General features: G+C 48.5%; 1 protein-coding gene and 1 pseudogene across 1 annotated transcript in view; both read left to right on the forward strand.

The window, feature by feature from the left end:
- LARGE1 (LARGE xylosyl- and glucuronyltransferase 1) overlaps positions 1-10,310 on the forward strand; it is a 619,553-nt gene that overhangs the window by 22,460 nt on the left and 586,783 nt on the right. The gene's annotated exons all lie outside the window — the stretch shown is intronic.
- On the forward strand, positions 1,623-2,181 carry LOC101643270 (annotated as a pseudogene).

Genomic DNA, 10,310 nt, shown 5'->3' on the forward strand with positions numbered 1-10,310 from the left:
GTCGTGACCCCTTGGGGGGGGTGTGGGTCAAATGACCCTTTCACAAGGGTCGCCCAATTCGTAACAGTAGCAAAATTACAGTTATGAAGTAGCAACGAAAGTAATTTTATGGTTGGGCGGTCACCAAAACATGAACTGTATGAAAGGGTTATGGCATTAAGAAGGTTGAGAACCACTGCTCTAGAGCCAGGCTTGCCCAACTACAGCCTGCCATCTGCTTCCATAGGATTCATTAGCTGACAATGGCTTTTATACTTTGAGAGTCCAGAGTGCTCACCATTATGCCATGGAACTGGCGGTAGCTTTTATACTTTCAAATGGCTGAAAACATCAAAATATCAAGATTAAAATATCAAAACCGTGGTAGTTACATACTATAATCTTGTATCAACTTGAGGATATTAAGAGTGAAGGGGTGGAATCTAGCCTGTCAATCAGGCCACAGCCTGATGATGTCTACTTGAGGGAGTGGCCTCATGAGGATTCTGGGAACTTCTCTCTCTTGATTCTGCCCTCAGAAGAAGCCACCGTGCCCCCCCGACCCCCGGCCATCCTCTCTCTCTCTGCTATACCTTCTTCTTGACAAGCCACAGGGAGCCACACTGATGGCAGCCAGAGCCCTGTAGATGTATCCACTACCATTGGATCCACAGGACTTTCCACCCACCAGCCTGTGATCTTTCTGAATTTCGCATCATTGCATGTGCAGTGACTTTCATGAGTCTGAAGAGGAATTCATGGGCTAATAGCGAACTTATGGACCTGATCTGGACTGGGTTAGGATGTTTTATCGATTTGTACCATATATACTCATGTATAAGCCGAGTTTTTCAACACATTTTTAATGTAGTTTCTGTGGTAAAATTAGGTGCCTCAGCTGATATTTGGGTCAGCTTATACTCAAGTATATACGGTAATTCCTTCATGATATAAAGTTCTCTCTTACACACATATGAGTCTCTCTGGATTTGTTTCTCTACTCTACATGGACTAACTCAAAAACCATAGTACATCTATAGAGATTAATGTACATCTATGGATTAATAATTACCCAGGGGCATAGCAAGGGGGTCTCAGGGCAAAGGGGAGGTAACAATGATGACAAGAAAGAGGAAAATGTTCCGAAATGGATTGTGGTGATGCTTGCACACTTCTTCTTAATGTTATTGAACTACTAAATTGTGTGGCATGTGAATGCTATGCTAATGACGTTATTAAAGTCTATTAAAAACACATATGAAGAATAATATTTCCTAGCACGTGAACGTTATGTGAGATTCACATTTCAGTGTGAATCAATAAATTTGTGTTGGAATACAGCCGTGCTGGTTGTTCACGATCATCTTTGGGTGCTTGGCAAAGAGCCCTGGTAGGGCATCTGTTGACCTGTGTGGGTCTGTGTTGTTGCTAAGGGCGGCTGTTAACCGAAATGTCGGCAGGTTGAATGTACCTACCACTCTTTGGGAGGAAGACCTAGCAGTGTGCTTTCATAACCCGCATCTACTCTCTGCCACAGGTTCACGAGGAGTCGGAAGTTGACTTGATGGCAGTGGGTTTGGCTTTTATTTGTCCTGTGTTTTTAAATGGCTGATTTCATGCCCTGGTCAAGTAGTGGGTGATAGGTTGGACTGTTACCAGCAAAGCCCACCAGTTGGGCCCCACCATCCTCTCCAGAGGGAAAGATGATGCAGTCTCTTCCTATAGAGATTGATAACCGTGGCAATCCTATGGAACAGTTTTACTCTGCCCTATACAGTTGACTTGATGGCATGGTCTTTTATCATGGACCCGCCAACATGGGCCGCGTTCGCACCAAAACCGTGAAGAAGGCGGCCCAGGTCACCATTGAGAAATGCTACACACGCCTGGGTGATGACTTCCACACCAACAAGCCCGTGTGCGAGGAGACCGCCATTACTCCCAGCAAGAAGCTCCGCAACAAGATACGGGCTGTGTTGCACGCTTGATGAAGAGGCTTCAGAGGGCCCGTGAGAGGGAGAGCAGGGAGAAAGGAGAGAGAGTTACGTTCCTGAGGTCTCAGCCCTGGACCGGGAGACCATTGAAGTGGATCCAGACACTAAGGAATTGTTGAAGCTTTTGGACTTTGGTGGTCTGTCCAACCTGCAGGTCACTCAGCCCACAGTTGAAATGAATTTCAAAACACCACATGGAACTGATTGAATCTTATCCACAATGCTGTAATATTTTCAATAAACCTGGAACACACCCAAAAAAAATTTTTTTTGACTTGATGGCAGTTGGTTTGGTTTTCATGCTATAAGAGCAGAGTGGAGTAGTGACGGAGTTGAGTATTACAACAGAGTCCTGATGGCGAAATTAAGATGATGCTAATGGTCTCGGGCTACCAGTTAGAAAGTGGAAGTCTAAGGGCTGAACCCATGTATCTTGAAATCCTGAAATTTTCACTGCCATGGGTAGCCTCTTGAGACCAAGAATAACCTTAGTGTGGAATTAGCAGGGGTGGTGGGTGTGGGGGTGCAGAACTTGACAGAAGTAGAGGGGACATGGGGGAAAAAAAACTAGAGTGCAAAACACCAATAGGAAATTGAGCATCGTGTGCGTGGCAGGTGCCTTGGGGTGTGCAAGAAGGAGCCAGTGAGTGGAAAGACATGACAAGGCTTGTATTTAGTCCTACTGGGCATGGGAAACCTAACATTGCCCCAGCAGGAATGAATGAGACCCACACTTGGTACCTACTGCATGGCAGGCATTTGTTAATTCATCAAGCCCCCTAACAAATCTGCAAGTTGATGGCCTGACACCCATTGCCCTGAGGAGACACCAGGCTCAGAGCAGGAGGGAGCGCTATCCTGTGTCACCTGTGGAGGAGGGGCCAGAGCCAGGACCAAGATTTGACCTTTTGAAGCATTGGTCTTTTCCTTCTCGTATGTCATACCCACTCAGCCTGCAGGAAGCAGAATGGAAGCAATACTGGTCATTGCCAACCTTTCCTGCCCATAGATCACTTCAGACTGCTGATACGTGGGCTCTTCACTTGAAAAGTGCTTGTTTGAGCATGCTTGCATGCATGGGCTCACACATGGACACACAAACTCATGCAAACACATTCCTTTGCAGATAAATTCAAAGTTTCTCTGTGGACTGAGAGTCCTGGTCCTGACCTGGGAAGTCAGACTAGACCATGACTAAGCAGGTGTAAGAAGAGCAAGACAGAGATTCCTCCTTCTGCTCTCACCAATCAGCAGTGATTCCACCCATCTAGTGATTATGTAATCAAGCACGTCATCTGTGTCTGGTATGGAGCTTACAGGCATGAATTCATTTCACTACTCCTACCCCCCTATGTGGTGCTGTAGGTCAGGTTTGGGGCTGCTAACCACAAGGTCGGCAGTTCCCACCAACTCTGGAGAAGGATGAGGATGTCTACGGTGAAGAATTCCAGTGTCAGAAACACTATCTAAAGTGGGGAGTGGTAAACAACGTGGGGGCCATCTCTGACCTCCATTGGCTACACTAAGGAGAAGGAGGATTCCATTCTACACAGACCTGGGGCCGATGGCCACATGAGAGAGGTCAGACATGCCTCCGCCCTCCATCTTTCTTCACCTATTCTGACACCAACGATTTCTCCTAGGAGGCTCTACTTTACCTGTGGAGCTCATAAGCCGCTGCAAGGGTCACACAGAATGCACAGACAGTACTCAGATGTAAGGGGGTGAATGAGGAGAGTTAACAGGATATCATAAGCCAGCACCTTTTCATAGCCAGTAGCCAGATTTTTCTTTTTTGTCTTCAGCCTCTGAACCATGTGGCCCCATGGACTCTGCCTCCCAGGCTCCTAGTCTCGGTGTTCCTCTGCTCGGTCTCATGGTCTCCGTGCCTCAGCCTCTGGTCTTAGCCTGGATCATTTGCTTTGCCTCATGGCCTCTGAGCCCACAGCCTCTGTTGCTTGTGGTCTCAGCTTCCACCACCGAGATCTCAAATGTGCTCCCCTGCTGGCTTTTCTTCCTCTGGTCCCGGACTTTCTGCTCGTATGTGCACAGAGGAATAGTTTTTGTCTTTCAGCAGACCATATTTCCAAGGGGGAAGGGTGGTGGTGGAAGGTGGTCACTTGGTTTACACCTTCTGGTAAGTTGGAGGCTCAGAATACATCCCACTGTAGCCCTGTCCATTAGCAGTGGAGAGAAATCCCTCCAAACTAGATTCTAACCACGGGCACAGAGGCCAGAATGTATATTCTACCACACCAGGGATTATGAGTGGAAGGTCCATGTTGATTGACTGCATCTCAGGGGGCCATAGGGTCCCCATCGGTTAGAATTGAATATGAATCAAGTATGAATTGGAATCCACTCAGTGGTAGTGCTCTTTTGTTTGGTAGGGCCTGTGTAGTAGTTCTTATAACTTCCCCTGTGTAGATGAGAACATATGGGGATTTGTCCAACCAACGTGAGCCAGACAAGCTGGATCTTAACATGGCCACTAGTGATGCTACTTCTCCGAGCAGGTGGTTGCAGATTTTCATGAGGAGTACATGTAATTTCTTACCTGCTGGGAACCACGGGCCTGGGGGCGTGTTGTTGGGTCTCTGGTCCCATCTGCCTGCCCTGGGATGTATTCATCTGGGGAACCATAAAAGTAGCCACACTCCTCGAGGGGCAGAGATCAGGCATGCAGGCAGGCCTAGCTGATAGCAGTGGAGACGGCTCAGAGCCATCCAGCAGCCTGAGAGTAATGGCTGTGCTATTACAGACCCGGAGGTGCGGAATTGCAAATGAAAGGACACTTAGCAATGCCGCATCTTACAGGCGTGCTCCTGGAGCAGTCAAATATTATACCAACATAAAACCCTTATAAACACATAATAATAATTTACATCCAAGCACCGGCTATAAAGAGAAATTCCTTGCATTCCGGTTTTGCCAGTGTTTTTCCCTGGTGGAGAGTGCTAGCCATTGAGTGACTTCTCATCCGGGTGGAGAAAAACAAAATCCTTTTCTCAGAGCACGGCGATTCTGTGCATGCGCTCTGGCCTCCAATTTCGGAATGAGAAAAAGAATACCTGGCCTGGGAGATGCTAACAATATCATTTCAAAAGCTACAGCTGATGCGACTGCTGGGTGCCGTGCGTCGAGCCAGATCTGACTCCTAGCAGCTCTGTCCATGCCGAGCTCACAAGTGCGGTTCTGTCTGAGCCCATTGCTGCAGCCACTTCGCTCCACGAAGGTCTACATCTTTTTGGATGAGCATCTACTGACCGTCTCGTTCTGTTTTCAAGGACTGGTCTCTCCCGATAACATGTCCAAAGTACGTGAGATGAAATATTACCATCCTGGCTCCAAAGGAGAATTCTGGCCACACTTCCTTCAAGACAGGTGTACTTGATCCTCTGAAAGTCCACAGTACTTTCAATAGTCTTCACCAGCTCTGTCATTGAAACGCATAAAATCTTCAATGGTCTCCCGTGGTCATGGTCCACCTTTCGCATACAGTAGTTTAGGTCAGGTGCACCTTTGTCCCAAAAGTGAAATCTGTGGGTTTTTTGACACATTCAAAGGGGTGTTTTGTGGCCCATCTGCCCAGTGCCCTGTGCCTTTTGATTTCTTGACTCCTGCTTCCACGGGCATTGGTAGTGGATCCAAGTGAAATGAAAACCTTACCACTTCAAACTTTCCTCTGTTTATCCTCCTGTTGCTTATACGGTCTAGTTGTGAGGATGCTTATTTTCCTGAGGTTGAGGTGTAATCCCTGCTGAAGGCCGTTGTCTTTGATCTTCATCAGTAAGCGCTTCAGATTTTATTACCATCCCGCAGGTAAAGTGGTGTCATTTGCATATTGACGATTGTTATGCGTCTTTCTCTGACACTGATACCACAACCTTCTTTGTATAGTCCAACTTGCTTCTTGCATGATCTGCCCAGCGTACAGACTGAGTCAGTCTATACAAGGATACGGTCCTAACACACGTCTGTCCTGATCTTAAGCCATGCAGTATCCCTTTGTTGTGTTTGCACAACTGCCTCTTGGTCCATGTACAGTCTCTTCTTGTGCAACTTTGTCACTGAGATCTGCTAACACAATAGGAACTTTTTCTAGGGGTGTATTTCTTACCTGTGTGATATTTTCATTCACTCTAAGAATGGTGACGTAAATAAGCTATGTTGTTGTTGTTTTGGTTCTTAAGCATTTTCTCCTTGTGGTGGTAACACAATTTCATGTCAACTTGATAAAATAATGAAGGGGTGGAGCCTAGCCTGTCAATCAGGTCACAGCCTGATGATTCCTCCTTGTGGGCATGGCCTTCTCATGAGGATTCTGGGAGCTCTCTTTAGATTCTGCCATCAGAAGAGGTGGGCCACTCTGTCTCTCTCTCTCTGCTTCACATTCCTGTTGACACGCCACGTGGAGCCACGCCAATGGCAAGCTGAGCCCTGGAGATGGGCCCACTGCCATTGGACACACAGGACTTTCCACCCACCGGCCTGTGATCTTCCTGCATTTGGCATCATTGCATGTGCTGTGTGAGTCTGAAGAGGAATTCATGGGCTAATATTGGACTTACAGACTTGATCTGAATTTGGCTGGGATGTTTTATTGATGCATAATTACTTCTGGATATAAAGTTCTCTCTTACACATACATGAGTTTCAATGAATTTGTTTCTCTAGTCAACGCAGTCAAACACAACTCAGTCTAACACACTCCTCTTCTGATGGTTATGGGATTATATCAGCTAGACCCTCCTGGGAAGGGGAGGGTCAGCGCTCAGCCTATCATTTCTGTCATAGACGGGCGACACCTCTTTGGTGCCATAAGCTTTTTTGTATAAGGAAGACACCCTGAGCTTACATCTGTTGGCGTTGCCTGCCGATCCCGGGAGCCATTGACAGACTAAAGGTGGTGGGTTCCAGCCTGGACGTAACCTTCATCTGCATCTGTGAGTCCTTCCTTGATAGAGCTCTCTTTCAGTCTCCAAGGCATTCCCATGTTACTGGTTTGGCTTCTCTAGAGGACCCACCCTAACACGCTTCTCATACTTGTTTTCACTCTTTGGCCTTTTCTGTCTTTTTAAAGCATTTTATCATAAACATTTTCAGCTAAGGCTGTAGAGTAACATAAGACAACATCAATTATGTTCTCAGCACTCTCCAATAATGTCTGAAGATAAATATTTCATACTTATTTATTATGGTTATCATTTATCTCCCCCAAGCAAAGGACCATACACAGGCCCTTCGTCTCTCTGGATCGCTGTAGGATAGTTCATTGTTCTTGGCTTCAACGGAGCGGGCCCCTGGTTTATAATCACCCTATTCAGTAAAGAAGGAAATTCTTGCCTGGGGCTCTGCCATTCCCATGATTGGTTGTGGATGGGACAGGCTATTGTGCTCTATAGGGAGTTTCAGAAGTCAGTCACCAGGCTTTCCTTCCTAGTGTATCTCAACCTGCAGGCTCTGCTGAAACCTGCCCCACATCGCAGTAACATCCGCGCTTCCCTGAAGGCTGGGTGGGTGCTGCATGCCATGCTCATTGACTGGGAATTCAGCATGGTTGCCCACATGGGAGGTGAGAATTCTCCCACTGAACTCTGATTGCCCCCATGGGGGGTCCTGGACACCATAAGAAGAGAATAGCAGATAGTAGATGCTCAGTAAATGTTTGTCCTGAAAGTGACAGATCCTTAAGATGTCAGAGAAGGAACCAGTGGCTTCAACAAGTTACATAGCTTCTTGAGATTCCAGTGTTCTCCCCATAAAATCACAGCATCTCGTACTGTGACTGATCTCATGGGGTCCGTGATTTGATTATGCCTTGTAATCGGTGAAGTGCAAGCCAGGCGTTTAGATAGAAACAAGGAATGTGATAGCTCATTGTGGAGATAGTATAATTAAGAGATTGTTAATCTCAAAGCCAGCTGGTCCCTTGACAGACAAGAAGCCGCCCGAGACTCCGGGGAGCTCCTCTGGGCATTGTGTCATCTCACCTTGACTTCTTCCGGGTCTGCCTTCTAGTGGCGGGCATCTGATGGTGCTGGGTCTTACTTACTGCCAGGAAGACAGACCCACACTGCACTGGCTGAGGTACCTGCTAAGCCCTCCCTGGGCCAGTCCGACCCCGGAGGCCCGCTAACATCTGATGCTGACTGAGCACTGACTGTGGGCCTGCCCTGGTTTCAAGGGGGGACAGTCGACATTTTTGGTAAACTCCCCTGGGGTCACACACAATATGTGCTAGGGTCCTGCTTTGATCCCTGACAGTCAGACTCTGTTTGCATGTGCTGAGCTGTATTGCCTCTCAAGGAATGTCTTTCTGGAATCTAGGCCTGGTGGCTCATGGGAGTCTCAGCATCCCAGTGGCACTTCTGGCTCTGAGTTCAGCCAGTGTGTTTCCGGCCTTTCTGGGGCCACCCGCCTTATCTCCCATGTTCCTTCCCGACTCACAGTCTGTTCAGTTCTGCAAGCAAGGGTCTGAAGTGCAACTCCCCGGAAGCTTGGAGCCCCTGGACCCTCGCTCCCTTGGCCACAGACCCCATTTTGGTTAGGTCTTAAACTTATCTCGGTCTCCTGGATGGTTTTTAGACCTCCAGTCCCCTGCCCTCTCTCAAGTCTGTTGTTCTGATGTCAGCTGGGAGCTCCCAGCATTCCTCTCTGGACTGGATATTTGAGTGTGCTGGGAAGTAGATGGCAGTCAGGTGGCTTCTGTTGCCTTCAGATCCAGGTGATGTGAACTCTGGGTGTTGGACTCCTGAGAGTCTGGTCACTGTGGGAGGGCTAAGCATGGCAAGACTTCATCTTACATACTTGGGACATGTTGTCAGGAGAGACCAGTCCCTGGAGAAAGACATCATGCTTGGTCAAGTAGAGGGACAGTGAAGGAGAGGAACACCCTCCTAGAGATGGATTGACACAGTGCCCCCCACAATGGGCTCAAACATGAAAACAATTGTGAGGACGGCACAGGACCGGGTTGTGTTTCATTCTGTTGTGCATAGGGTCCGAACTGGTTGAAGGCACCTAACAACAATGATGTTAACAACAACAATAACAACATGGATACAGGTTCCGTGGCCCTTAGAAAGGGTCCTTGTCAGCCCTAACAGGAGAAGAAAACAGAGTATGAATCACAGGAGTTCAGAAAGGGACAAGTGACTATCCCATTGTGTCCTGAAGTGGGTGCTACTGCCCCTGGGGGTGCTGGAATGACCCAGGAGGGCTGCACAAGCAGAGAGCTACACTCCATCCTGGTTATGGGCTATATTCAAAAGCTTTGCATTGCCGGGTGGGCTGAGTAAATTTTTTTTTTCTTTTCTGAAAAGAGGGCGGTAAGCCAAATAAGTTTGAGAACCTCTGGACTTGACACTTTCTGGGTAGGTGTTTGACTCTAGAGCCTTGAAAACAGAGATGGAGTCAGCCACGTGGAAGAAGCGAGTGAGGGGGGGACTACAGGTGAGGGGGGACCTTGAGGTATAGGTGGGCAGTGCGTGAAGTATCTGCCTGGAGATTACACCAGGGCCAGACTGGGAGGGACTTTGTAGGCAAGGCAAGCGGCTTGAGCCAACTCGATCCTCTTTGGGGGCCTCAGTCTGTGGGTGTGTTTGCTGAGGGCTCTGCCCTGCAGGGACTGTTCATCCCCCAGCCGAGTACCCTGTAAGGGTCAGTGGGGCGGTGCTGGGGGGCTGGCCGTGAAGGCGAGAAGAGGAGAGAGCCAGGTGTGCCCGCCGAGACAAACTTGTCCACTGATGTTTTACAATAACTTACCACCTTTTTTCCATAGCGAGGTCCAGGGGCAGCTGGCAACCCTGAGCATGCTCCCAGGGGGCCCATGGAGGTGCCTCCTGAGGAAGTGGGGCAGGTGGGTAATGGGCTCCTGGTGCCATGAGGAAAAGGAGGAAGGGGGGGTTACCGAGCAGCTTCCCATCAGCCCTCATGCCAGCTCCTTCTGCTCTCCCCGTCCCAGCATTTTTCCATGTCTCCCAGGCTGTTTGCCCATCTCTCACCATTAGGCCCCAGGGAGGTGGGAGGAGACGCAGAAGATGAGCAGGCTCTCCGCTGCCTCTCCAAAGGCAATGTCTTCTTCATCTCCGTCATCATCCCCTGCCTCTGTGCCACCCGCCGGCACTCTCTGCTTTACATGTAATAACACACATGATTTTCTGGCCACCGGCACCCATTGACCCACTTACTCTCTTGAGCTCACATTTGAGGACCCTGGTGGTGTAGTGGTTCAGCTATGGGCTGTGAGACACATGATCAGCAGTTCTAAACCACTAGAGTCTTGAAAACAGAGATGATGGAGTCCTGTACCCCCGACAGAAAAGACTGGGTCCT

This window comes from Echinops telfairi, unplaced genomic scaffold, assembly GCF_000313985.2.
Source record: "Echinops telfairi isolate 266 unplaced genomic scaffold, ASM31398v2 ScPeMD7_2;HRSCAF=8, whole genome shotgun sequence".
Classification (NCBI taxonomy): Eukaryota; Metazoa; Chordata; class Mammalia; order Afrosoricida; family Tenrecidae; genus Echinops; species Echinops telfairi.